This window comes from Trachypithecus francoisi, unplaced genomic scaffold, assembly GCF_009764315.1.
Source record: "Trachypithecus francoisi isolate TF-2019V2 unplaced genomic scaffold, Tfra_2.0 Contig01440, whole genome shotgun sequence".
Classification (NCBI taxonomy): domain Eukaryota; kingdom Metazoa; phylum Chordata; class Mammalia; order Primates; family Cercopithecidae; genus Trachypithecus; species Trachypithecus francoisi.
The window spans coordinates 4874599-4886678 of NW_022681431.1; the positions used below are offsets into that span (position 1 = coordinate 4874599).

Consider the following 12080-nt stretch of genomic DNA (forward strand, 5'->3'; position numbering starts at 1 on the left):
TCGGAAATGCCCTTGAGGTTTGGTCCTCCCAGGAGAGGACGAATTTTGTCCTCGCGCGCAGCCCCGCTTCTCCCGCCAGCGACCGCCGGCCTAGCCCGGGGCCAGCGCCCGCCCACGTGTGCCCGGCTCCAGGCAAACCCCGCGGAGCCGCACACCGCCCACCCCGGGGATTGGCCAGCGTGGCCGGGGCCAGGCGGGAGGCGGGCTCCGGGTCGCGTTCCGGGAGCGCGGGGTAGGCTGGAGGAGGCGGCGCCGCCCGGCCCCGCCCCCGCCCCGGGCGGCTACAGAGAGTGGAGCCCACGTGCCCAGCCCGCCTTCTGCAGCGCGGCCGGCGAGTGCTCCTGTTCGCGGGACCAGCGAGGCGGCGGCCGCTGCTCCAGCCTCCCCTAGCCGCGGGCCCCCGACGCGTTCCAGCCGCCAGCCTACCGCCGCCTTCTCGGCGCGGCCCCCAGCGCAGCCCCAGTAAGTTGCCAGATCTCCCGCCCCGCCGAGAGGCCGCGGGCGGACGGCGGTCCGGGCGCTGGGGCCGGCGGGGAAGAAGCGGGGCGCGGGCGGCCAGGGACGGGTCCAGCTGCGCGGAGGCTTCACTCCAGCGACTTTTCGGCGGGGAGTCCCGGGGCCGTGGGCTGGGGCTGAAGCCGCGGACCCTCGTCCTCGGGGCTGCGTCCCGGGGTGCGCCTCGGCTCGTCTGGTCACCATACAGTCGGCTTTGCTCGGGGACTTCGGTGACCGCTGAAACTGGGAGAGGGGCTGGTACGGCGACTTCGCGGGGACCCTTGAGTCTTTCCGGGGAGTTCGGCGCACCCCTCTCCGGGTGGGTAGGCTGAACCTCCCGGACCTGCACGCTGCCGGGGTCCCCGAAGTCGCCATCGCTCCCTTGGAGTTCTTGGCTTAAATTAGAAACCCGGCTTGGAGCGCTGGAAGCCCCTTCACATTCTGCAGGGGACTTGGTAAAATGGCCCATCTTGGTGTTTGTATTGGATATTTTAAAGTAACCAGGTGCCTTTTAAAATCCGTTTGACTTGGGCAGTATTTTTAAGTCCGTTTCATGAAGCCCATTTCATGAAACGCTGTTCTTGGGGCTTAGAGAATCTCCGTACCCCTCACCCCAGAGTACCTGTGCGCCCGGAAAACTTTCTTTGGATCCTCTTCTGACGCTTACATCTAGTCTATGGAGTAAGGTATTGAGAGATTGTGTCTTCAACTCGTTGAAAAGCAATATGCTCAGCAAAAGTCACAATCATACGTGGCTTTTGAAGTGGATCTAGTGCCTGGATTTCAAGAGAAAAAGTACTCAGCCTCTTCAGAGTTGTAAATATTTATGCGAAACTGTCTAAAGCCTTTAGGTGACTAATTTTGGACCAGTAATAAGATTTATCTGGACGTTTGTGCAGAAGCGCTAATCCTTTTAATGAGGGGATATCGTCAGATCTTACTCAAATAAGAGCTCTCTGAATCCTGTCCAGGGCCGCCTGGGTTATAAAATGAGAATGTATGTGGTCTTGACTTGATACTTTTTCATTCTTGCCTGAACCAGTCTTTAAAACTTAATAATTATCTCCTCCGGAAGGCGAAACATTTTGTGTTTGTAATCTTTCTCTAGTAGATGTATAGGATGTAAATATTATACGTTAGTTATGTACCTTGTTAGGATTGTTTTGTAATTAGTAAATCCTTTTTTATTTTAATTGCACTGAAGCGTCACATGAAATGATCTCTCTGTGCAGAACATACTACTTTTTCCCCCTCCTTTTACTACAAAGTTGCTAGTTGCCCGTTCTGAATTGAATCTGAGAGTGCACTTTATTGTGATTTTCGAAGTTTCCTCCCTTGGTCCACACTTTGTTTCCATGCTGTGCCTTCATCTGGGAATAGTCAGTTACCTTCAGGCATTTTAATCTTTTAGGGTGTGCCATGGCCTTGGAGACCAGAGTAAAGCGCTGTGGTATCTGCAGGGATCCAGTTTGCAGAATCCTTGGCCTCATAAGCAGTGGGCATAGCTCTTTTCATTCCAGAATCTCTAATCATTCCAGAGCTCTCCTGTCACTGGGCTTAGGAGACTGTGAAGGCGAATGGAAGCTAGCCGGGGAGACAGGGGAGCTGTGGCAATTTAAAATGCCTAATTTTACACTGGAGTTTTTCATCTTGTATTCCCACATATCTTTGCCATTTGAACACATGTGCCTGGAGAATTTCAAAGTTCACGTTTCTTGCTTTGCACTGCAAACACATTCACCTTTGCAAAGTGGAAGTACCTTGTTCCCATTCTAGGTGGTCTACCTTCTATTCTCTTTTCAGATCTCCTGGCTTAAACCCTTGTTTCTCCTGGCTGTTATGGCCAGACCCAGAGTCCTCGTTGTGCCCATTTCTTCTCTTTTCAGTCCTTCCTTTTCAAATGTTTTTTCCCAGAAGTCCTCTGGCAACTTCTCGATTTAGCCTAGCCTCTGTCTTCTCTTGTTTTATTTTTCCCTCTCCCTCTCCCTCTCTCTCCCTCATTCCCCTCTTTCGCTCTCTTTCCCTCCTTCTCCCTACCTCTCTCCCTCCCTTCTCTCTTCCTGTCTCTCTCTCTCCCTCCCTCTCTCCCTCTCTCTCTCCCTCTTTCCTCCGTTCTCTCTCCCCGCTTCTCTCTCTGTGTGTTCAGAGCCATCTGCTGGTTTTACTTTGGTGCCCTTTGGTGAACAACTTTCAGAACAGAATCTTGAAAGCACCTTCATGTTGCTTTTTGCTTTATTTTCCCAAACATGTGGATATGAATACATTGATTTTAAAGACTCTTACAGACTACCTACTAGATGCCAAACATTTAGAACAAAATCAAAAAACTTTCAGTGGAATGTATTTCTAAATAGTCATATGTTTAGTATTGGGTACATAATTTGAATGCTTTGTCATCCAACTGAATCCTGAAAAACTTAATTTATTTCACGTAAGTGATAGCACTTGTCTAAATGGGCTTGAAAATCAAAGCTGTTAACTCATTTCTGAACCTTTAATCTGAATATTCAAAACCATATAGATACAGCCTTGAATGACAACAGAAAACAATTGTTCTTGTCATTGTCTTCTGTTTTAATAACTTTTCATTTTAGTACCTAATACAGTATCTGTCACATAACACATGTTTAGTATGTCTTTATTGTTGAGTGCCACTGATTTCAACAGTTTGAGAAAAGATGTTTTATATGTCTTCAAATGTATTTATTCCTTCATTGAAAACTGAGTTTCTACTCTGTACACTGGAAAATCAAAAAAACAATGTGTAACTCCGGTTTTAGAGGGATTCTATAATTATGTTTACATTTGGGGAACTCCATTGGTGGATTTTAAGAGTAGTTTTTTATTTTGCTGTACTGTATTGAAAAATACCACCACTTCTAAGCAGGCAATTTCAGAACTGTCTGTGCCACAAAGCAAGTAATTTAAATGTTCTCTCTAATACATGAAGGTGATGCTACTATTGCATCATTAAAAGCACATGTGCTGGACATTTTTATTTCACTAGTAGTAACAAATTTGTCTGCACTCCTCTTATATTTCCCTTTTACTTGACTTTCTAGCTCTTGTTTTAGAAGGGGTGCTTGTGGCTGTGGAAATGTTGTGGATGACATAGACAAAACCCAGCCACTTCGGGCAGATCACTTGAGGCCAGGAGTTCAAGACTAACCTCACCAACATGGTGATACCTTGTCTCTACTAAAAATACAAAAATTGGGTTAATAGGTGCAGCAAACCAGCATGGCACATGCATACCTATGTAACAAACCTGTGTGTTCTGCACATGTGTCCAATAACTTAAAATAAAAAATAAAAATACAAAAATTAGTATTTTTGTCAGGTGCAGTGGCAGGCACCTGTAATCCCAGCTACTCGGGAGGCTGAGGCAGGAGAATCGCTTGAACCCGGGAGGTGGAGGTTGCAGTGAGCCGAGATTGTGCCACTGTGCTCCAGCCTGGGCGACAGAGTTTGTCTCAAACACACACACACACACACACACACACACACACACACACACCCGGCCAATTAGGGATTCATTTCCATCAGGCTGCAGCTAGTTAAGGTAATCGTAGCATGAGTCACCTATTAATTTCTCTCGTCCATCTTAGTAATGGAAACTGTTACATATCAATCTATGGAAGCAAGTAGTATACTGTTACTTTTCACATTCTTAGGGACTTTTTTTTTTTTTTCTTTTTTGAGACAGAGTCTATTTCTGTTGTTCTGTCTCCCAGGCTGGAGTGCAGTGGTACAATCTTGGCTCACGGCAATCTCCACCTCGTGGGTTCAAGCAATTCTCATGCTTCAGCCTCCTTAGTAGCTGGGATTACGGGCCTGTGCCACCATGCTCGGCTAATTTTTATAGTTTTAGTATGGATGGGGTTTCGCCATGTTGCCCAGGTTGGTCTCGATCTCCTGGCCTCAAGTGATCCGCCCGCCTTGGCTTTCCAAAGTTATGGGATTACAGGCATGAGCCACTTCACTCGGCCTCCTGTGGACTCTTTAAACTTTAAATATTTCTGAGAAAGGCCTCTGCTGCCATTATGTTGACCTCACTGGTGAGTGTAATTAGTATTGACTTAAGAAAAGATTTGAGTTAATGAGGCTATTTTAAAGGCTGAATTCGAATATGTGGGTCACATCTCTGCTGTTCTTATTTAGACTTTTAGTTTGAACCTCTCTTTTCAGAGATGTGGCTCCCTGTTATTCTGGGTGTGTATCGATTGATGTGTTGTGGAAAATCTTGGAATTTCTTGATACAGGACGTTATATATCCAAGACTGAATCGTGAAGCTAGAGAGTTCTAGTGCTGCAAATGTCATGAATTTAATTTTTCGCCATATCCCCATCCTCCTACAAAAAATAAAATATAAAATTTGTAAAATGGGATAAAAAATGACAGTAACAGCCGCACACCCATTCTGGCACTACTGTGTACTAACCTCCCTCTGCAGAACTGAGCCTAATCTGGGATTCAGTATCGGGAAGGCAAGTGATGCGAGAACATTCCATGACCTTTGTAACAGGAGCTTAAAAAAAAAAAAGCCCCGACTGTGTTGTATTCATTTTTGGAATATTTGGTGAACAATACACAACAAAGAATGTTTATGTCCCTTGTTGATTCTTACTAGTTTTTCCCACAGTTGTGGGGAAAATTCTCTTCTTTCCTTAACCCATTTTGGCTTCATCAAGTCTCCCTAAGTCTTCCTACAAGTGTGTGTGTGTATATATGGTGGGAGTGTATCTGTGGCTAAGGTGGGAGGATCGCTTGAGTCTGGGAGGTGGAGGCTTAAAAAAAAAAGAATGGAGAAATCATATGAGCCCTTTAGTTACCACTCCCATCATTGCTTCTCTCAGCAGGAGACTCTGAAGACCAGCAGGAAAGCAGTGAGCCTTTACAGGTTAGTGTTGATTTCAATCTTGGCTTGCACGTTGGAATGGAAAAAGGACTGATAAAAGAAAAATGTTGACAGTGGAAAGATTTGTGCCTCTTCCATGTTAGAGAGGGAAGAGTTCTTCTGTTAGAAGAAACACATTCAGTTTCACGTCCTATCATTGGCCTAGTAGAAGAAAAAAATATTTTAAAAGAATCTTTACTGGAGACTTCAATTCCTATAAGATATTGCTCTTCCATTGTACAAGGAAGGTTTCCATCGAAGTACGGAGTTGAGTGTCACTGGTTCACTTTCCAGGTTCCTGGTTCTTGTGAATGTACCTTTTAGAAAATTTTTGATAATCATTCCTGAGAGGTTGGGTGGAGTCGGGTTTGGACAAGAAATTGATTCACATTTTTTAGTTTACTCAGGCAGATTATTTAAAGGAATCCTGGAATGAGTCCATTTCTTCTAGGGGAATCACTTCGCAAGGTTTTTGTTCAGTGGACCTCAGGTGCTCCAAATTCTTTAATCGTAGTTCTTCACCACACACTGCTAGACTATCATGATTGGTTCTTACATGGGCAGTAAATAGTATTCATTTTAGGTCTTGGGTTGGGTGGTGAGTGCATGTTCATTGTATTATTATTTAAAAATGTTATATAAGTTAATAAAATTTTAAATGAACTTTCCGTAAATCAATTAGTAAATAAAAAATTCACAAATTTCTTCTTTGTGTTTTTTCTTCAAGTAAAAAACATCTTTATTTTTATTTTTATTTATTTATTTATTTTTTGAGACAGAGTCTCACTCTGTCGCCCAGGCTGGAGTGCAGGGGCGCAGTCTCGGCTCACTGCAAGCTCCACCTCCCGGGTTCACACCATTCTCCTGCCTCAGCCTCCCGAGTAGCTAGGACTACAGGCGCCTGCCACCACGCCCAGCTAATTTTTTGTATTTTTAGTAGAGACGGTGTTTCACCGTGTTAGCCAGGATAATTCTGATCTCCTGACTTCGTGATCTGTCTGCCTCGGCCTTCCAAAGTGCTGGAATTACAGGTGTGAGCCACCGCGCCCGACAAAAAACATCTTTATTGAAAGAAATTTTCCCCTTCAGAAGGGTGGCTGTTTCTTTGGATCGTCCTTTTTTTCCTTCCTGAAATTTACTTTATATTCACTCCCACGATGCACCTTGTCTGTTCTAGCAAAGGGTACTTATTATTCATACATGAAGCTCATAGTTCACAGAATATTTGCAACTTTCCAAGGTACTTGTCCTGATAAAAATTCAAATGGAAACTCTTTGTGATAATTTGTATCAATGTGGGTATGAATTCCTCTGGGAAAAGCCTGAGCTCAAAACTTTAGGCTACTCTGGATGGACTTTTTATTTGCTTTAATGATCATATGAAACAATCCAATTTTATATTTATGTTTGAATTCACCAACAAGTTTTAAGTGGTTTCTTTCATTCAGTTGTGATTTAAGCAATTGTTTGGGAGACGTCTTTGCTCTTGAGTTCTGGGGAGACCTAGAAGGAGCCTGGGGTGAGCTTTGACCCTCCATCCTTAGGCGTCAGAAACACTCGGTGTGTTTTGGCCACATGAGGAATTTACCTTTGCTCCACAGCAGCCTATGGCAAGAAAGTGAACTCACATTGGCTGTGATTCACCAAGCGAAGTGAGATTTCGATTTCAACTCAGAGGCCTGGCATTTTGCATTGATCTGGACTTTCTTGAAGGCATTAACAGAAGAATAACAAACTACTGAGAAGTCAGTTTATTGATCATCTTGAAACGAAATGGGACTGTTGAGTGTTTAGTGAGTTACAGTGTCGAGTAAGTATCGAGCATCGGCTGTGTGCCCTGTGGAGAATGTGCCAGGTGCTCAGTGAGATTGACGCAGGTGGTAAATGAGATCTTGTGGCTCTCCTGGACCACTGGTCAGTTTCGTACAGAGTTCAGTTTCTAAGGGATTGAAGCCCTTACCTTTGAATTAGTTGCCCTTTAAATTATTTCACATTTTAAAGTCTTGAATTGCAGTAATATTTTTAAATGTTTATGTAATTCTAATTGGCAGAGCGCAAACGTGATAGAATTGCCAGTGGTTCTTACTATGGGATAAAATTGAGGTCATTTTGAATGACCAGAGTCACAATTAATTCTATCAAGTTTATCGATTGTATTTCTGTATGCATTCCTTAGAGAACCCATGTATGTTCACAGTTACTCTCCTACCACGTCTTCTTCTCTGTGGTTTTCATCTATATTACCACCTTTTATTAACAAATTCGGAGAAGTTAAAGGTCATACTCTTTTTAAGTAGAATTGTATTAATATTTACAACTTGAGGGCCATACTGTTTGAGCAGTCTCTGAAATTTAACTGCAACTCTTAAAAGATTGAATAACTAACTCAAACAGGAGAACTAAAGAAATTCAGGTAAAGAGAAAGAAAAGATTGGGTGACGTTTACAGTTTTTTTCTAATGAAAGGCATTTGAATGAACGGTTCCCATAGTTCCCTGATACACAGGGAAGGAGCTCCTTCTCCTTTACTCCGATATGCTGGCCATTCTGTTTACATTCATGCCTCTGGGAAAGAAGAACTCTTAGGATCATAGCAGCTGTTCTGTACAGCAGGGACTCCCTTGATGTTTTAGGGGAGTTAAGGATATTAACTGATGGAAGCATGTACCCCCTGATCCCATCCAGTTCGCTTCCCTGTAAAAAAGAATGCACATCTGTATGTAAACTGTGCCTCCTCCCTCCGGCAATTTTGTGTAAGATTTCTGGAAGGTCAAGACTTCCTGCATTCCAACCAGTGGGCTACTAGGGTTTCAGAAACCCAAGATAAGAACCCTGGAATGCAGAAGCCATTTCAGCTTCTCGGAGAAATATCTTAAGAGAGAATCCTTTGGGCAGGGTGAGGCCTTCTTGGTCATGCATCCTTTCCTCTTGCTGAAGAAGACTGCTTATGACCTCCAAGTTGGCACTGAGAACTGGCTCAGAAGTAGATGTGGCAGGCGGGGGCACTCTGTGAGTTGCAGAGCTGTGACAGTAACACAGCAATGATCGTTTTCACTAGTGTCATGGTGGACGCCGTTCCCTGGCCTCAAGGATATACTTGACTTCAGTGATCTCCAGCCTCACCATCTTTTTTTCCTCCAAATTCTTAGTTTCATAGATTTCAATGTCTTCCTATGGGCCAGAAACAAATTTGCTTGAGTTTTTGCTGAGATCATTTAAACTGAGTATTTGTAAATGTATGACATAAACAGGAAAAAAAACAATGGATAAGAATAGTCACTGCCCTCTTTTCTTATCTAAATTTGGAGCATCTTTAGCATGACATTTGAAATCTAATCTTGCCAGCTCAATGTCAGTCTGATACGGATGTTCTTGTAGAAATCTCTGAGATTTAGTAAACTCACAGTTGAATAGAACTGAATCATACTAAAGACCAATGGAAGCATCCTTGCAGGGCCTTATCTGTTTTTACAATGTAAAATAACCCTTAGCTTTTCCTTTTATAGTTATGTTTGTTTAATAACATGCTTAATGAATAGTAGTGAGACAAAGTGAGGAATTTTAATGCTGATTTAGCTACTGAAATTATCTCTTGCAACATTTGCTTTACTTGTAGCTAGGATTTGTAATGTTTTATTGCAAAAGAGAGCCCTCTTTTAAAGGCATTGCGTTTGTGGCATAGTGGTTGTGTAGGTGGAGTAGGACTTGTGTCTGTACAATTCATCAAGAACATGGCACAGAGCGCTTTTACATGCCATTCAGAGACAATCGTGGGTGTTGATAAAATTTGTAGTAGTAGAGCTGTGAAAACAAGTGCTGGGCTGGTGCCTGCTTTAAACGCTCTTGAAACTTAGCAGAATTTCATTTTTATAACTAAAATCACTGTTTTTTTTAAAGAGGATTGATAACATGAATAACGCTTGGTGTCCTGGAAATTCGTTTGCTTATATCACTATAAACATGATGAAACACTGTTGCGGTAGTTGGTTTTGTATTTTAAAGCCTAAACTTCACGGTACATTTAAAACTGTCCTGTGTGAAATTTCAGAGGCTTCGGACATGTTCCTCTCTAGCCTCCTTCGCTGTGGACAGTTATCAAGTTTCTGGCACAGTGCTAGACAAATACGAAAGAGAAGTAAGTGCCTCAGAATGATATTTTAGAGCACTCTTTTTATAGGTTAAGAAACTGAGGCCTTGAGACGTGTAACGCATCTGAGGTTAGACAGCTAGGGATAGAGTGAAGAGTAGAGTCCAAGCATATTGAAAAATCAGACCATTCTGTTTTTGTGAAAACAAATAATAATCACTAGAATACACTACTTACGTGGAATTTTTTTTTTTTGAGACAGGCTCTCGCTTTGTCACCTGGCTGGAGTGCAGTGGCGCAATCTCAGCTCATGTGAGGTTAGACAGTTAGGGGTAGAGTGAAGACTAGAGTCCAAGCCTGTTGAAAAATCAGACCATTCTGTTTTGTGAAAACAAATAATAATTACTAGAATGCACTACTTATTTGGGGATTTTTTTTTTTTTTTTTGAGGCAGACTGTCACTCTGTCGCCAGGCTGGAGTGCAACGGCACAATCTTGGCTCACTGCAACCTCTGCCTCCTGGGTTGAAGTGGTTCCCCTGCCTCAGCCTCCCAAGTAACTGGGACTGTAGACGCGCACCACCACGCCTGGCTAGTTTTTTTTATATTTTAGTAGAGACGGGGTTTTACTATGTTGGCCAGGATCGTCTCGATCCCCTGACCTTGTGAGGCACCTGCCTCGGCCTCCCAAAGTGCTGGGATTACAGCCATGAGCCACCATGCCTGGCCTATGTGGAATTTTAAAATTGGGAATCAGTACAATTTTAACTTAAAATTTTTAGATTTTAATGGTTAACTATAATTTATTATATAATATTAAAAAGCTGGAAGTGATTGAAATGTGTGAGTGTGTGTGTGTGTGTGTGTGTGCATTATTATTATTTTTGTGTGTGTGGAGACGGGGGTCTTACTGTGTTGCATAGGTTGGTTTTGAACTCCTGGCCTCAGACGATCTTCTCACCTTCACCTCCCAAAGTGCAGGAATTATAGGCATAAGCCACGGTACCTGGCCTTTTTAAGTTTTTTGAAGAAAGGATTTTGAATGTCCACAATGCAGAGAGATGAAAAATATTTGAAGTGATGGATATGCAAATTACCCTGATTTGATCATTACATATAGTATATACATATTGAAATATCCTGTATCCCATAAATATGTACAATTATTACATGTCAGTGAAAAAAGAAAAAATACAAATGAATAAATTTTAAAAAGTCTTAATTTAGTGATAACATGTAGTAGAAATATGCCCTAAAGATTTCATAAGCTATTAAATTATTTTTCAAAGAGATATTTGAAGCTGAAGTGCATTTAGAAAATGGTAAGTATTAAGGAAGAGTGGAAAAGAAAGTTTTTAGTTTTTAAAATTTCTTGGAAATTAATATATTTGGATAAGATATTTTAGTAGAGTGACATTCTTTTTTTTTTTTTGAGATGGAGTTTTGCTCTGTTGCCCGGGCTGCAGTGCAATGGCCGGATCTCAGCTCACTGCAAGCTCCGCCTCCCGAGTTTACGCCATTCTCCTGCCTCAGGCTCCCGAGTAGCTGGGACTACAGGCGCCCGCCACCTCGCCCGGCTGGTTTTTTTTTTGTATTTTTAGTAGAGACGGTGTTTCACCGTGTTAGCCAGGATGGTCTCCATCTCCTGACCTCGTGATCCGCCCGTCTCGGCCTCCCAAAGTGCTGGGATTACAGGCTTGAGCCACCGCTCCCGGCCTAGAGTGACATTCTTATGATATGAACAAGTTTATTAAATGGCATACTTTTACCAGAAAATGGGAAAATATAGTCTTTAATCTAAAAATAAAAGGACTTTAAATATGAGTTCTAAGTCTTTTAAAGTCATTAGGGTTTGAACCTCATAAATGGTGCTTTTAAACAAGTAAGTTCTGTTTGGAGTGCTATTGTGTTTTTTTTTTTTTTTTATAAAAAGCTCTTTGAATTTTTTACTTTTTCTGATTATCATAGGTAACAGATGGTTTGCACTTAGTTCAGTGAACCAAACAAAAAAAGAGCAGACTTGGCAGAAAATTTCTGTTGATAGTGCATTTCATCTGTACTGAAATGGATCACATGAACTTTTGAATAATGAATAACATATTTACATTATTCTGGTCTTTTTTGCTACAAAGTATAAGAGAAATGTGAAGGACAAAACAACCTTATTGTTACTCTTATAAATTATGTAAAATATTTTTGTATTCTTCCTACGTTCCTAACTCTAGGTATTGTTGGATGTCCTATCTATTTTTAAAAATGATAAATTGGGCCAGGGTCAGTGGCTCATGCCTGTAATCCCAGTACTTTGGGAGGCCAAGGCCGGCAGATCACCTGAGATCAGGAGTTCAAGACCAGCCTGGCCAACATGGCAAAACCACGTGTCTAATAAAAATACAAAAATTAGCTTGGTGTAGTGGCGGGCGCCTGTAATCCTAGCTGCTCAGGAGGCTGCAGTATGAGAATCACTTAAACCCAGGAGGTGGAAGTTGCAGTGAGGTGAGATTACACCACTGCACTCCAGCCTGAGAGACAGAGCAAGACTCTGTCTCAAAAAAAAAATAAAAATAAACATAAATAGTAAAAATGATAAATTAGTCAAGTG

General features: G+C 42.3%; 1 protein-coding gene across 5 annotated transcripts in view; it reads left to right on the forward strand.

Moving 5' to 3' along the window:
- The first annotated feature begins 302 nt into the window (after positions 1-302).
- The window catches only part of SLC7A2 (solute carrier family 7 member 2), a 74742-nt gene continuing 62964 nt past the window's right edge, over positions 303-12080 (forward strand). For 2 of the 5 annotated variants that reach the window (XM_033226184.1, XM_033226201.1), the window contains exons 1-2: positions 303-462; positions 5353-5396. The gene's annotated coding sequence lies outside the window, so the exon portion shown is untranslated. The remainder of the gene's footprint in view (positions 463-5352; positions 5397-12080) is intronic. The other 3 variants (XM_033226206.1, XM_033226216.1, XM_033226192.1) reach the window with 2 other exon arrangements.